The sequence below is a fragment of the Panthera uncia genome, unplaced genomic scaffold (assembly GCF_023721935.1).
Source record: "Panthera uncia isolate 11264 unplaced genomic scaffold, Puncia_PCG_1.0 HiC_scaffold_1572, whole genome shotgun sequence".
NCBI classification, from domain to species: Eukaryota; Metazoa; Chordata; class Mammalia; order Carnivora; family Felidae; genus Panthera; species Panthera uncia.
In genome coordinates, this window is record NW_026058220.1 from 1 (window position 1) to 17,539 (window position 17,539).

Genomic DNA, 17,539 nt, shown 5'->3' on the forward strand with positions numbered 1-17,539 from the left:
TAAACATCCATCCAAAAGAGGCCAAAACATCCCGTGTACCTCCCCCCCTCACAACACAGAAATTCTAGTGAACCATTGTACTAAAGAATGGTGCCTCCAAAGTGAAATGTTACCGTTAACTATTTTGTAAAAGCAAATATTAGAAATTGAAAAGAAGGTAGGAGAAGAGCTTGGGGAGGGAGGGACTGGTTAAATAAACTAGGGTACATCCCTGTAACAAAATGAATAAAACAGCAACAGCTATCAGAATTTAAAATGCACACACCCTTTGACTCAGCAGTCCTGCTCTTAGGAATTTCCTTGTCCATGTGCAAAAAGGATGAACAAAGTGTTCGTTGAAGCATTGTTTGCATAAATAAAAGGTTGGAAACAACCTGAAGGTCCATCCAGAGAAGCCCAGCTAAATAAGTTCCTTACCCACACTTGCCATGTGGTCTTTAAGAAGAAAGAGCTAGTTCTCTGTGTATATCTCCAAGGTACGTTATTAAAGAAAATGGCACGCAGAACAATGAAACTATTTGTGGGGGATGGGGGCACTTTATGTGTGGGATTTCTCTTAAAGAACACCCAAGTGGCAGCCTCCAGGAAGGATAACAGGATCAGTGCTGAAGACATCTTTTCACATTATGCCCTTTATACTCTTCACATTTTTAAACCATATACCTGTGTAACTTATTCACTCACAAAAATTTTTATTATTAAAATGTAAGACATTTGTGAGTCTACAGTTCTATGGTAAACTCACATTGTGGTGATAGGAGCCTAATGTCGTCGGGGTCTCCTCTTCTGTGCTTTGCATTTCCCAAGTGGAACCAGGGCTGGAGTTGGGAGGGGGCATTGCTTAATCCAAAAATGCAAAGGGATCTTGGAGAGGATCTCTTCAGGAGATGGCTGTGCACTGTGCAGGCAGCACCCCTGCCCCACCATGGCTCCCGTGTGCATACAGGAAAACCATTTCCGATCTATGCCCTAGCTCATCCGAGTCCCTTAGAACCCCAAGAGAAGCAGGTCGAGCATCAGAGCTTCTCGTGACTTCCCAGACAGAATTTAGGGCTCGTGCTCAGTGCTCTCAAGGCATTGCTGGATGCTCTGTGCCCTGCCACAGCTCTGTCCAGGGCTTGCAGCCTTCCCCCCCCCCCCCCCGTTGAGGGGTTGCCTTCCTGACTGCATCTTCAGCACCTTGGACAGGGCTGTGGTTTGCGCCTTCCTCTCAACATTAGGATGCCCAAACTTTCCAATGCCAGGCCCCAAAACACCAAGTTAAAGACAAAGATAGGATCCAAACCTGAGACTGCTGACATCACATGATCAATTATATCAAGTTTGTGCAACAGGATCCAAAATCTGCAGAATGGAAACCAATTCAACAAGCATTTTTCAAGGCTTTCTATGTACCAGGCCCAGAGATAAAAAGACATAAATGCTGCCTCCTAGGGGCTTGGCTCAAAGCGCTAAACAAGACATGTCATGAGGAGGCAAGTATAAAGTCTGTATTAGGAGGAGGTCAGAAGCAACAGTTAAGAGCATGGTCTCTGGAGATGGACAGCCTGGCTTTGAATTCTCACCCTGCTGCTTTGGGCAAGTCTCTTCATAACTCTAAGCATTGATTAAATGGGCATAAAAATATACCTCCCTGGGAGCATGATAAGAAACTGACTGATAAAGTGCTGGACTCAAGGCCTGGCCCCTGGGCAGCGCTCTGTAGGAGCTGGTCATCATTATGAAGATGATGATACGTTAGAGGTAGAAATGGCAGCACAGAGGTTGAACTGAAAGGAAACTGGGAGGCTTCCTGGAGGAAAGGCCATCCAAGCTAGCTTTGCAGTATTTGCCTGTCAGACACAAAGGGAAAGACCCCTCTGGGTAGAGGAAACAGCATATACAGAGGCTTACGCAGCACATTCAGGGTGTTGCTCATGTCAGTGGGAGGTAGGAACCATAAAGAGTGAGGCTGGAGACAAGGATGAAGCTTTGGGAAGAGAGCCTGGTCTGTTCAATACCCCTGTAAAAATTAGTAATGGGAAACCACTAAAATGAAGGTTTCAGCAGGGGGAGCTCTCATGCCCTACCACTCAGTCAATTGCAGACCCAGAAGGAAGAAACACATTTGACCTCATGCAGACTTGACCTTGCAGGTGGATTCTACTCCACTACTCCAGTGGAGGAAGAGATTCTTTCCTTATCCCCCCAGCAACAGCTCCACCAGTGAGAAGCCAGCACACTTCAAACTTTCATTTTATTCCAATGGATTTTTAGTTCATAACAGCCTTTCCGGCTTGCCCCTTTTCTCCTTAAAAAAGTGTGCCTCTCCTTTGTTCCCAACTTGGCTATGGCTTTGCCACAACTTGTTTGTCCCAGATTGCAATTCTCTTTTATTCCCGAATAGATCCATCTTTTGCTGGTAAAAAAAAAAAAAAAAAAAAAAAAAAACTGGTAGTTTTAGTTTTCAGGTTAACACCCCAAAGGTGGGCCTGGGATCTACTGTCAGGGGACATCAAAAAGATGCCTGAGGGAGGGATTGGTAGCATTCCCCCGGGGGGTTGTTCTCTGGGGCTTTTCTGCAGGCCTCTGGTTGGGTGGAGGGCAGAGCTCACTCTTACCATGCCACCCCCAAGCCCCTTGTCCCCCATTCCTGAAGCCTGTGGTGGGGGCAAAACAGTCCTGCCAGAAGCGAAGTGCACAGGCTCTGAAGGCAGACTGCCTTTGCCATTTACACACAGTTAGGGGTTCAAGGCAGGCCACCCCAAAATGGGCCACTTTGTCATGAACATTATTTTGAGTTAAAAGCAATAAAACCCCAGCAGATTCAGGAAAAGCTTTTTACCTTCTCCTCAACTGCCTGCTTATACTGGGAAGAGGGTTATTCACAGAGATTCCTTCTTACCTAAGAAACTTATTTCTATAACAGGACAACCTTTGTTTTCCAAACATCTCTCCTCATCTTCCTGCTAATGGTCTTTCTCTCCTTTGTATCCTCAGATCCCCTACTGCTCTCCTTAGCTCATATAAGCATCATATTGCTTCACTGTCTTCAGAATTTCCATGTGTGTGTGGACTCCTCATACATACACTATTAAAGTTTATTTTTGCCTGTTAATTTGTCTCATGTCAATCTGATTCTTTGTCCAGCTAGAAGAACCTTGAAGGTCAGAGGAAATTCTTCCCCCCCAACACCAGCCGTGTGATCTTTGACAAGTCAGTTTCTTCATCTGTAAGATGGAGATAATAATAATAATAGCTCCCCCAGTAGAATTTTTTTGAGGATTCAGTGATTTAACGCATGACAAGCACCGAGTACTGAAGCTAGTTGGCACTCGGACAAACATAACTGTTTCTTTTCTGCAGAGCTACTGGCCTCCTGGGAACATTAGGATGAGTAAGACCCGGGAATGGCAGACCCACCTGATGAAGCCTAAGATGGGCAGAGCAAGCACCCATTTCTTTTTCGAGGGTCACAGATGGCTTCCTGAGGATATGGCTCAGCTTGGGCAAGAGAAAAGGCCCCGGGCAAGAGAAAAGGCCCCGGGCAAGAGCTGCTCCCCTCCAACTCTCAGTTTCCATACCTGCAAATGCAGGTAATAAGGGCTACCTTGTTGGTTTGGCTGTGAGGATTAAATGAGCCGATGCAAAGCAAGGGTGGGCCTGTGAGCACCCTCTAAGCATGGGCTGCTTGCTTATGAGGAAAGAAGAGTCTGCTTGTTAATAAGACCCTAAGTTCAAACCAGTGGGGCTGCTGGGTAGCTACTTCCTTAAAATAGACTCCCTCCTCCCATAGCCTTTCAGGGAGGATAATACCAAGGTATGAGCTGACATTCCTGACTACACAGCTCCCTCTAATCTTCACTACTAGCCATGAGATTAAACATTGTGCCCATTGTACAGGGGCAGAACCCGAGCTCAGCTGAAGACACAGGCTCCTACTGTGAGAAAGGACTAGGGTCCTAGCCTAGGGTATCAACAACTTGTGAGCACCTGCTTTGCTGACATCTGGGAGGTCTGTACAAAAGAGGGGGTGCAGCCCCTTGAATGTAGACTCCAGTGTGGGAGGCCAGACTTCCCTGAGAAACATTTTCATTTACTAATGGATTTAATGAGTGCAGAACTTCCTGTTTTAAACAAACAAGTGATTAGCATTGACTACAGAAGTGAAAATGGATCCTAATGAATTGCTAATTAGCCTCCTCCTCTTCCTGGGGTCTTTAGCTGGTAAATTCCCTCTCTGGCTACTGGGAGTCTTAGTCAGTCCGACTGGAATTCACTCATTTGTTGCTTCATTGTTTTATTCATTCATTAATTTTTTTTCATTCATCATACATTTCTTGAGGATCTGCTGTGTGTTGCTGTGAACGAGACAAGCAAGATTCCTTCCTTACAGTCCAATGGGGAAGGCAGTATTAGCTAACCGTACAAACATATAATGATGCAATTATAGGTCAGGGAGCTGGGGCAAAGTGCAGCAGGAGGACTTGTTCTTGCCTTGGGGCAGGGGGTGGGGTGTCCCTCAGGGAAGCCTACTTACAGGACAGGTCTTTTGAGCAAAGACCTGAAGAGTAAGTAGAGGGGTACCTGGGTGGCTCAGTCAGTTAAACGTCTAACTTGATTTCAACTCAGGTCATAATCTTACTGTTAGTGAGTTCAAGCCCCCTATCAGGTTCTGCACTCACAGCCCAGAGCCTGCTTGGGATTCTCTCTCTCGCCCCCTCTCTGCCCCTAACTTGCTCGTGCTCTCTCTCTCTCAAAATAAATAAATGAACTTTAAAAATTAAAAAAAAAAAAAAAGTGTAAGTAGGACTTAACTAAATGAAAGGAGAAAAGGAAGAGTAGATGAGTGTCTCAGACATCCAGAACAGTATATACAAAGGTCCTGTGGTGGGAGGAAGCAGGGTAAGTCTGAGTAAAAGGAAGAAGGTTGTGTGAGAAATGTGTGGGAAACATATGGTTTTGTGTGTGTGTGTGTGTGTGTGTGTGTGTGTGTGTGTGTGTGTGTGAGAGAGAGAGAGAGAGAGAGAGAGAGGTGAGGCTAGGCTAGGGTTAAGGATGTTGATCTTCCTCCTTTGTAGCAGATGGTGCTGAGAGCCCAGCCCATATTCTGCGAGTCTTACCCCTTCAGTGTGCTCCAGCCAACTTCCAGCTGCCTCGTGTTTGCATCTCTTTGCCTGAGGACTTTACAGCTAAGGAAGCCCTTCTGTCTTAATACTTTGCAGGCCAGAAGTCCTGGTGAATTAACACCCTGGAAGCAGGCCTCAGCCAATGACTGAGGAAGCTGAGGCATAAAAACCACCACTCTCCAGCCTTTGGGCAGGATGATTTTGAGATGTGTGCTCTGTCTTGGCTCCCAGAGCTTCCCAGTAGGATGGAGCCCCACTTGCTCACAACGGTCACTTGTCTGACAGTGCACACTTTCCTTGTCTCACTTCCCCATTCCCCTGCTGGTGCTTCCTGGGATCACCCCCAGGCAAACTCCTTGCCCCCAGTGTTTTGGCCTAGCATTTGCTTCTGGAGGAACCCATGCTAAAACTTCTTTAAACAAGACACAGATATATTTCCTACACTTCTCTGTACTCTGGATGCCTGGATGCCTTCCTCTCTCTCAGTTGCTTCCCTCACAGAATCTGGGGCCCATGGACCATAGTGGCCCAGCTGAGGTCTGCCTGGCATGATATATAGACCAGCCCTATCACCTGTCTCTTTCTTGGTACTCTGCCTCTGTTAACATGACCTGAGATGTCTTTCCTCTGGAACGATGCTATTTGATAGAACCTTCTTCAGTGATGGAAATATTCTCTATCTGTGCTATCCGTTATAGTAGCCATTAGTTACCTGTATCTATTGAACATTTAAAAAAATTTTTTTAACTTTTATTTATTTTTGAAACAGAGAGAGACAGAGCATGAACGGGGGAGGGGCAGAGAGAGAGGGAGACACAGAATCAGAAGCAGGCTCCAGGCTCTGAGCCGTCAGCCCAGAGCCCGATGCGGGGCTCGAACTCACGGAAGGCAAGATCATGACCTGAGCTGAAGTCGGACGCTTAACCTGAGCCACCCAGGCGCCCCTCTATTGAACATTTGAAATGTGACTGATACAGCTGAGGAGTTGAATGTTTTATTTAATGTATTCTATTTTATTAACTTCAAATAGATACATGTGGCGGCTGGTTACTGTCTCCGACACTCAGCTCTGAGACTTGCCTTACCCCCTGTAGGCTGCTGAGCTTCCTGGAGCCCAAACCTGATAGACTGTGAGAAGGGCAGCCAGGTGGACCCAGCTGTCTGCACTCAGTGCAGTGATAGGATCTGCCAGAGCTTCCTCAGGTAGGTCACCCAGGGCCCCAGGAAGGTTAGCGGTATGGGCCTCCAACGGATCCCATCATTAACTCCTCCCTTCTGCAAAGGCCCCATCCTTCAACTGCTTCCTACCCCCTGTACCTGGAGCAGACAGCCCTGAGGGAGGAGAACTAGGTGGCTGGCCTGGGGGCAGGGAGTTGGGCCTGGTGGTGCTGAATGAGACGCCTCTGCTATCCCCACCAGCCTGGCTTTCTTTTGTATAGTGAATTGAAAATTCCTCCGTAGAGTTGAGGAATAAACATGTTTTTCAAATAATACAGTGTACTGAGCCTGAAGTACCTAGAATTCAGGACAAAGTCAGGCTCGCAGTGGGGCCTGCTGGAAATGATCCAATATCTATCTTCCCGTTCCTCTGAGTACAGGAACGCTGCTATTCATCTAGGCACACAGCTGTCAGAATAAAGGCCATGTTTTCTGGTGTCCCTTGCAGCTAGATGCGGCCATGTGACTAAGTTCTGTCCCACGACAGGTAAACAGAAATGATCTTCATCGTCAAACAAGTGTCTTTTAAAGCGAGAGTGTGTACCCTTCTCACCCTTTTTCTCGTTCCTGCTGGCTGAAATGCATACCCAGTGCAGGGAGGTAGGGTGGCCCTCTTGAACTGTGATAAGAAGCCTGGCTGAAAGGGTGGTAGAACTCAGGGTAGAAATGCCAACTAGTTCAAAACAAGGGTTTTTGTGAAATTTAGGGAAGGAGAAAACAGGGCTCCAAAAAACTTCCTTTGGTTAAATAAGATGCAGTGGGTCTAAACTTTGACCCAGCCCTTACAAGCTGTTAATGTTTATCAGAGGCAAATCCATATTCATTTACAGAGTGTGTGCCATAAGCCAAGACCTGTGCTAGGCATTGGGGATGCAGCAGTAAACAGGACACTTAAGAGTCTGTGCCCTCACAGAGCTTCATTACCATTCCTGGCATTTTCCAGCTCAGTCTTACATTCGCAAGTGTTTTTATAGTCACCTCCAGTCAAGATGGCATTGAGTCCGCGCTTTAAAAATAACCTGCTCCTCAGCCAGAACCCTCACACATTGTAGATGGGAATGCAAAATGGTGCAGCCACTTTGAAAAACAGTTTGGAAATTCCTTGTAAAGTTAAACATACACTTAGCTTGGTGCCCAGTAATCTCAGTCTTAGATAATTACCCAAGAGAAATGAGAACATGTCCACACAAAGACTGGTGTATGGATATACATGGAAGATTTGTATGTAATAGCCTCAAACTAGAAACAACCCAAATGTCCATCGATGAAAGGATGGATAAACAAATTGTGATAAATCCACACAACAAAATACTACTCAAAAGTACAAAGGAATGAAGTATTGGAATACAGGATATGGATACATCTCAGAATCACTATGTTTAGTGAGAGAAGCCAAACACAAGAGTATCTACTCTCTGATTCAATTTATGTGAAGTTGTAGGAAAGGCAAAACTATTCTACAGATAGAAAGCAGATCAGTGATAACCTGGGCTGGGGTTTTGGCAAGAGGATTGATAGCAAAGGTGTACAAGGGAAGTTTGCAGGGGCTGGTGATGAAAGTATTCTTTTCTTGATTGTAACAGTGATTACATGACTATATTTATCAAAACTCATTGAATTTTTACACTTTACATTGATGCTTTTTTGGATATAAGTCATACGTCAATAATGATATAGGAAAAAATTAACCACACTGTCCATGAATTGCGGGGGGAAAAAACTTCTCTTTATACAGTGCAATAATATATAAATTACATATATTTTTAAATAAATGAAATCACATAGCCATACTCACAAATATGGTAAACTCTTTGGAATGGAAAGGGATGAGAACTACAAAGTAAACGGAGGCCAAAGCCTCAGACCTGCCAGGCCCAGGGTCCAGAAGTGACAAGGAATTCCAGTCCTGCAGAGTAAATGGGGACCAAAAGGATTCTTGGAGAACTGGAGGTTTAGCATCAGACTCATTGCTTAAAACTGTATGTTAGGTAACAGGGGGGACAGATGTAGGTCTGGCGAGTGGGACCTGAGCTAAGCCACCCCAACTCATTAACTTCATCTGTGACATCTCTGATAGCCCCCCAGACTGAGAATCCTGAGCCACCTTCAGGAAGCCTGGTTTGGGACTAGGGTCCCAAGAGTCTGGGTTTAGACAAGTACAGAAAAAGAAAATGGAGAGAAAAATTCCTCTTAAAAATAAGCCTGTGAAGAAACTGACACTGAGGCAGCCAGTAAGCTCAACTCGTTATGGATGGATTCACTTGTGATAAGTGCAAATAATAGAGCAATCTTGGAAGTGAGTTTAAGTTTAGGACTTTAAAAAAGGTAAAGGAAGGATTGATTTCCTTTCCTGTAAAAAGGAGAAAGTTATGAAGTAAAACAATTGTTGATGTGAAAAAGAAACAATGAGAAATACTAAAAATGAAAAGTATTATTGAAGTGAATTCAAATGGAATAAACTCTAAATCAAACACATTTGAAGAGATAGTTAGTGAATTGATAGATAGTCCTGAGTAATTCACGTAGATGGAGATAAAGAAATGGAAAATATGAAAGAGCCAGTTAAGACATGGTAAACCAGGGGCACCTGGGTGGCTCAGTCGGTTGAGTGTCCGAATTTGGCTCAGGTCATGATCTCACGGTTTGTGAGTTCGAGCCCTGCATTGGGCTCTGTACTGACAGCTCAGAACCTGGAGTCTGCTTCAGATTCTGTGTCTCCCTTTCTGCCCCTACCCCGCATGCTCTCTCTCTCTCTCTCTCTCTCTCTCTCTCTCTCTCTGTCAAAAATAAGTAAACATTAAAAAATAAAAAAAAGAAAGACATGGTAAACAGATTGAAAGTTTCCAACATATGTGTAATAGAAATTCGAGAAGGATAGAATAAAGGTTGTAATGGAGTTACAATATTTAAGATATGGTGGCTGAGAATATTTCAGAATCAGAAAGAAAGTCCTCAGGCAAAAAACACATACCAACAGTTAAAACAAGTTGGTAAAAAAAATATCTCAACCAGAAAAATTGTAATGATAGAGCAGAATGTCAAAGATAAAGAGAAAAATCTTGAGTTACAAAAGAAATTGCCTGTGAAAGAATGCCAATTGAGCTGACAGAAGATTTCTCATCGATAGCAACAGATGACAGAGACAGAGAGTAATATCCTAAACATGCAGAGGGAAAGGCATAATCAACCTACCTCAATGCACAGCTGGATGAACACTGAGAAAGGGGAGCAAATGACAGACATTTTCAGCCTTTCATAGGTTAAGGTAGTTTACCACCCAAATCCTCATTGAAAAGATTAATAAAGTATGTATTTCAGCAAAACAGAAAGTGAAAGAAGAAAAACACTAGGTCAGAAATTGGTCAAATATATTGGTAAATCTAGTTAATTTCTGATCATATAAATATTAATTTTTATGAAAAATAGAGTAATTAAAATTCTAGACTATTACCAGGAAGATGGGGTGGGGGGGCAGTTCAATTAGTAATTACATTGTGTTAAAGGGGTTGTCTCGTCAAAAGGAAAATAGAGTTACTGAATAACTTTAAACTGTTAGGAAAATACATAGTTAAATAAGTATGTTAAAAAGTAAAATAAAACCACTAAAAGAAATGTGATTTATAGCCTTCAAATAAGTGGGGAGGAAAAGGGATGGGGTACTATTCGTCAAAAAGTCAAGAAAAAAAATTAAACTAATCACACATACTCTTCACCCCACCTCACCCACCAAAATCCCATGGTAATAGAAAACACACACAACACACACACAAAATAAGATGTAGAAAATAAATCCAAATAAATCAGTAATCACAATAAATGTAAGTGGACTAAACTTACCTATTAAAGACAGAGATTATCAAATGAATTTTTTTCTTTTAAAAATCAAAATCCGGCTAGAAGCTATGTATAAGAGATACTATACCTAAGACAATGACACAGAAATGTTCAAAACAGACAGAAAAAGATAGCCCAGGCAAATAATAACCAAAGACAATTGGTCTAACAATGTTATTATCAGGCAAATTAGAATGTAATGCAAAAAAGCACTACTAAGGATAAAGTGGGTCATTATATTTATGATGAAACCAAGAATCCCATCAAGAGGGTGAAAACTCATGAACATAACTCCTTCCCTAGAATTTGAATGGAATCCTATTGCAGCTACACTTATTCAAGGATTGATGGTTCATTAAACTGAATCTTTGTGCAGGCTTAAGTCCCTTAATGTGGAAAAAGATGAGAAATGAGGACAAAGGGAGATTAAAAAATAAGGTCGCTTAATAAATTATTAACCATAAAGCTATGGGCTAAATCAACATAACTGCAACTGGAACAATAAAGGTCTAGCACACCCTAAATCACTTGTGGTACATTTGCATATTACATTAGAACATTTATGTAACTGTAGCCTAGAAAATGGTCTTTATTAAAATGTGCCCACAGTTAACACTTTCAGAAACCAAACTCATGTGGCTCCAAATGCAACTCAGCAAGCCTAACCTCCTTCTCTTTGGGGCAGGAGTAGAGACAGTAAAAGGGCTGAGTTGTCGTTGAAGGAGATCTTGGAGGGTCAAGAAACCTAGGGCATTTGACAGAAATCGCATTTGATGACTTTGTAGACAAGAAAGATGAATGAGTTGGATGAGGCACAAGTAGGTAAATTTGTCTTGGGCCCCAAAGGGCAGCTGATTAATAGATGCTGTTAAGCAGGAGGAAAGTTCTTAATTATAGAGTTCTATAAGCCAGGCTCAAATCCTGGGTCTCTCATTCATTTACCAGCTAGGTGACCTTGGGAATTTTTTTCATTTCTCTGGGTATCAGTCTCTCCAGAGATTGCTGTCCATCTCAAGGATCAATGTGAGAATTAAATGAGATAACTCATTAAAACACTTGGCACATGACAAGTACTCAACAAGCAATACTTCCTATTCTGTAGGATAGGAGCCACATGTATGATACAAGTTTCAGAGTTTTGGTGACATAGAGTTCAATAGTATAGAACAGCAGTTTGTAATTTGGGCTGCAATAATAGGAGCATGCTCTTGATACTGAGGGAGGTGATAGTTCTGCTCTGCTTAACTAACACTAGTCAGACCCCCGTCTTGAGTAGTGATTTCATCTGGGGAAGCCATATGTTTATAGGGACCTAGACCAGTGGTTCTCAAACTGTGGTCCCCAAGACCAGCAGCATCATCACAGTGAGGGAATTTGTTAGAAAGGCAAATTATTGAGACTCACTCCAGTGTTTGCTGAATCGAAAACTCTCAGAGTGGGACCTAGAAATGTACGTTTTAACAAGCTAACGTTAACAAACATTAACATGATTCTGATGCATGCTAAAGTTTGGGAACTACTGACCTAGACAGACAGACATATTAAAAACATGTCTCTTGAGTCCATTGAAGGACCTGAAGATGTTCAGCCTCAAGGAGAAAAGATGTGATCAATCTAAATAAGGGTCAGATGGAAGAAGGAACTGGCTTGTTTCTCCATGTGACTCCAGTGATGGTTAGGATCAAGCATGGAAAACATGGGGGGACAAAAATAACATGGTGGGTTGAAGAAACTGCTCTTGTCTTCAAGTAATTGACAACTGACCCAACTGGCCTAAACCATAAGGGATTTATTGGTTGATAATAGGAATCCAGAGGTAGGGAGGTTCTTGTCTAATTCACTCAATCCACTGCCTCCTAAAAGACCTAGGCTTTTCACACCAGTTGCTTCTACATCTCAAGTGGATCAGCTGCTCTCTGCATGGTTGCCCAATGGTAGGAGAAATTCCCAGCTCACATGTCCAGACCCTAGGGAGCAGAGGAAGAAAGTATGACTTCCTTGCGTCTCCTTTTAAGAAACCTTTCCCAAGAGGGGCTCCACTCTGCCTCCAGCAGATGTCCCCTCAAATTTCACGGTGAATGTAACACAGCAGGTCACATGACCCTTCTTCAGCTAGTCCCCAGCCAGGATAATGGAATTGCCAGCCCTGGCTTAGACCAGGGTTTATCCACCTCTTCTGTGCCATGGACCTCTTTGGCAGTCTGGCAAAACCTATGGACCCCTTCTCAGAAGACTGTTTTTAACTGCATAAAATAAAATGATAGCATTACAAAGGAAACCAATTACATTGAAATACAGTTTCCAAAATATATTTTTGGAAATGTGTGATATAGGAATAAACTTGCTTCTTTATTAGTGCATTAAATAACAAATTCTAGCAGCAGATCTAATAACAACCATAATTTTGTAGTAGTGATGAGTGTGAACAGCGTTCTGAGACACTGTAATAACTTTTGTGATATGAAAATATTTGTGATTTCTCTTGGTGATAAAGTCACCAAGTTGCTACCCACACTACTGTGGTTTGTTGCTTACATTCATAAGAGAAGGAAATGCTAAACTTCAGTTGGAGCTTAGTAAAAACAGAGATGTAGTGGTTGTTTTCCCCATGAAAGTTGGTGAATCCCATGCGTATGATCCACGGATCCCTGATTGGGGTGATCTGTGGACTCCACACAAAGAGCCCCTAGCTTAGATTAATCAAGATTCACACGCTGGGGCTAGGAGCGGGCAAGTCTTCGCTGAGACAAATGGCCTAAAACAAGTGTGGATACCTAAGCTACATCAAGACAAAATCGAGCAACACAAGAAGTGGGAGTGGGGAGGGAGAGAGAGCTCAGTCACCGCGTGGTGTGCATAGCAGGATTCCCTCCATTTTATTTACTTTTGGTTCCTGGTTAATTTTTGAAAAATATTTATGTGCATATCAAGTTACAGATGCAACACTTGCCCGTTACAAATGTTCAGCCCACTGGGGTATGTTCCTTCTGTTCTACTCCTTAGAAGGGACCACAGCTCTCAGCTTGGGGGTTTCTTTTCAGACAAGTCGCCGTGCACACAAGGCATCCCAACAGCTCACAAGCTAGCATGTGTGAGCAGTTCAGGTTCCCGGGCCCTGCCCCCCTCCGCGTTGGTGAGTGAGAGCAGCTTCTGTGTGCCAAATGCGAAGTTCACCATGTCCCCTTAAATTCAACCCCCCCCCCCCGCCAATTTTTTGAGATTGTCAGGTTTGTTGAGGGAGAGCAGTTGGATAGACTCTCTCAGATTCAAAGTGTGTATTCATCTGTCTGGTGCTAGTATTTCCATGTTTTAAGGATTTCCCACACACTCTGAAACACCTTGAGTGTGCCAAGCAGTTCATAGAACCATATTTGGAGAATCATTACCTGCAACAGCAAATCATTAGAAATAACTTAGCCATTAGGGTAATTGTGGTGCCTCCACGTGCTGGAATGCTCTTTCGGTTAGCAGCAAAAACGAGAGCTGGTAAGAAGCAAGGACTGTGACATGTGGTTAAGTGAAATAAACACCCACTTTTATGAAATGTATTATTATTATTTTCTTTCAGTTATGTGTGTCTGTTTCTTTAAAGGATCATATGGTGCAGTGTTTCTCAAACTATCCATTGGCCACCTCCATCAGAATCCTGTTGGACATAGATTCCCTGGGCTCCACTCTAGAACTACTGGGTCAGAATCTCCAGGGATAGAGCCCCCAAACCTGGGTTGCTCACAAGCTCCCCTGACTCAGATGCCCAGGTTTGGCCAAAGTGTGGGCCTCGGTAGGCAGCAGACCCCACTCATTTCCAGGGTCCCTGGTGGGGCTCTTGAGTCCCTCTCCCCTTTCCCTGGACCAGGCCTCCGTCATCCTCTGCCCCAACCTGGTTCCTCATTCAGGTGCTGGGATGATTTTGGAACTGTGCCTGGACCCGTAGGTCGCTCATCACATAGCCGGGACTTGCCAGGACTAAGAACACAGTTCTGCCCTGAACCCGGAGGGCCAGCCCCTGGGTTGAAACTTCGACATGCTCTCACCTCCTAAAATGGGGCATCCCTGCCTCACACCCTGAATCCTGGGGTGAAGGACCAAGAATGGGGAGCAGACGCCTTGTTCTTGCTTTCAGTTATCCCATCCCCACCCTGCACAAGGTGGGTGCAGGGAAAGGGAAGCCCTGGACAGGATTAACAGGGGAGCCCTGACAGGGGCATACACCAGGGCGGCCAGGCAGCCAGGGTAGGTGGGGTTTGGGCCAGAATTCAGAGCCTTGGAGACCAAGGGAGCTGAGGGCTAGAGATGCGAGAGTAAGGGAGCTGAGCAAGAGTATGGGAAGAAGTCCCTGGCCAGGAGTTTGCTCTCTCTCCCCATCATGAGACCCACCTACGGGCATTAGCTACTGATGTAGGCAGGGATCTGAGGCAAGAGGGGGCCTGGACATCTGAATTTATAAGAAGCACACCAACCCCATTATTCTTATGGTGGTACCCAAAGGGGAACGTGGCCTGCAGCTAAGCTGCGGGTGTCCAGAGGTTTATCTGAGACTTGAGGACAGAACTAGGTACCTTTTAGAAACTTCTGTCCACCAGATGCTTTGAGGTCAGCACGACGGGGCTCTGGCTTCCACATAAGAATCACAGTAATATTGGGGCGCCTGGGTGGCTCAGTCAGTTAAGCATCTGACTTCAGCTCAGGTCATGATCTCACAGTTTGTGGGTTCGAGCACCACAGTTTGTTGGGTTCTGTGCTGACAGCTCAGAGCCTGGAGTCTGCTTTGGATTCTGTGTCTCCCTCTGTCTCTGCCCCTCCTCCACTCGTGCTCTGTCTCTCTCTCAAAAATAAATAATAAACATTAAAATTTTTTTTAAAAAAGACTCACAGCAGTATTAATAGGGAGTCAGAATTTCCTGGGTGTCTCCCACGGGCACCGTGCTGTATTTAGGAGCAGCTCCTTTCTTTCAACAGATTTATTGAGATATAATTCACACACCATACAGTTCAGCCACGTAAAGTATACAATTCAGTGGTGTTCAGTATCTTCGCAGAGCTGTGCATCCATCACCACAATCCCTTTTAGAATATTTCAGTCATCCCCAAAAGAACCCCCCTACCCATTAGCATTCACTTCCCGCTCTCCTCTCCCCCTAGCCCTGGCAACCACCAGGCTGCTTTCTGTCCCTGTGGATATTCCTGTTCTGGACATCTCGTAAAAATGGAATCATCCAGTATGTGACCTTTTGTGTCTGGCTGCTTTCACTTAGAATAATATTTCCAAGGTTCATCTATTATGGAGCGTGTAGGATTCCTTTTTACTGCCAAATAATATTCCATTGTCTGGATATGCCACATCCTGTGTATCCATTCATCACTTGATGGGTATGTGGGTGGTTTCCACTTTTTGGCTATTATGCATAATGCTGCTGTGAGTATTCCTGCATACGTTTCTGTGCACGATACATGTTTTCAGTTCTCTTGGGTATATACACGGGAGTGGAACTGCTGGGTCACAGAATAACTCTATGTTTAACATTCTGAGAAACTGCCTATTTTCCCAAGCTGCCGCATGACTTTATAATCCCGCCCGCGGAGTATGAGTGTTCGCCAACGCTTGTTATTATCTTTTTGATTCTCGTCATCAAAGTGTGTGCAAAGTGGTATCTCATGATTTCTATTTTAACCTCCTGGGAGCTTCCGAATTTCACAGAAGAGGAAACTGAGGCTCTGGGAGGTGAAGAGCCGTGCCCGAGGTCCTGAGGATGTCCAGCAAGGATGGATAGAGGCAGGATTCTAACCCAGGCACTCCTCTCCCCTGGGTTGCATTCCCAATGGAGCAAGAAAACTCCCTCCATGGAGGTGAGGGCCCCTCTGAAGGTGGGAGAGACTGGAGATGGGGCACATGCCCTAGGGGGTGTGTAAAATGAGATCCTGTAGAATCTCGGGATTTCCCACGGAAAGCCCTTTCACCAGTGTTTGGTGCAGCGTAGGGACTCAGAGTATTATCATTCTAGCACAAGTCTGTACCCCGCATACCTTTCCAGAGGAACGTGGGCTTGTCAGGGCCTGCCTTGCACTTTGGCGTTTCTGGAAGGGACCATATTTGTTGAAAAAGGCTGGCCGCTGATCTGACAGGACCACAGGCCATATAGACCATCCACCGCAGGGATACCTGGATTCTGCAGCAGGCCCCCAGCCCTGCTTCATAGCCTGGCTTATTCATGTCCTTATCCAGTGAGCCAGCCAGCCAGCCTCCAACCCACCCTTTCCCACACTTGATTCTCTCCATCTCAAAACTGGGGATACACACTTCCCTTTGGGGCTGCTGTGGTGATCAGCACAGGGCCTGGGGCACATTCAGTGCTCAACCAAGCACTCGTAGGTCCCAGTCCCTGCCCTTGAGAGAGGGCTCACTCAGTCTGGCTTCAGGGGAGCTCGGGGACAGGCTCATGCCCCAGGCTCAGTGTGGGTGATGCCGGTGGTTCCTGTAGGTGCAGAGGAGGGACCAGCTGGCCGTGAGGGTTTCACCCGAAAGCCCCAGAAGGACACACCCTCAGGCAGAGAGATTCTCAGCAAGACTACGGCAGGTGGGACTCCTCTGGCATGAGCCAAGGGGAATTAAAGCCCGGGGCATGACAGGAGAGGTGGTGATGTTCAGCGGGGGTCCAGGTCTGGAAGAGCAGAGTTCAGCTACTGGGTGACCTTGGGCAAGCTACTTAACCTTTTGATGCTGTTTCCTCAACTGTAATACGGTGATGGCCACACCCACGGGAGCAAATGAGATCCCAAAACCTCTGACCCAGCAAACCCACCTGAGAATCTCATGCTCACGTACGCCAGGAGACCTGGGCGAGAATGCCCATGGCAGTGTTATTGATAAGAGCACCCAGGTGGGAACACAAATTTTTGTCAACAGTAGAATGGATAAATCAGTTGTGGGATATTCATGCAGTAAGAAAAATGGACAAATTACAGACACATGCAACACACAAATGATGCTCACAGAGCAGTACATGCAAGGGCAGAAATGATATGATTCTGTGCATATAGTTCTAAGTGAGAGACCAGACCCCGCTGTATTGCTTACGATGACATACATAAGGGCAGTAAAGCTATGAAAAGAACATGAAAAACGTGCCCAACTTAAAAGTCAGGGCGGTGGTTACTCTCTAAGAGGGAGGCAAGTGGGTATGATCAGGACCGGCTGGGCTGGGGGCTTCTGTTCTGGACTGCTGTGGTTTGGTAGGTGGTGGCTCGCCCGCATTTGCTTTATAATGTCTTTATTGACAAAACAGTGTAAACGTGTTTTATGCACTCTTCTGTATGTGTGATTGCCTCAAAATCTAAGAATAATTCAAGTGCCTGGTGACGGGACTGGAGCTGGACGAAGG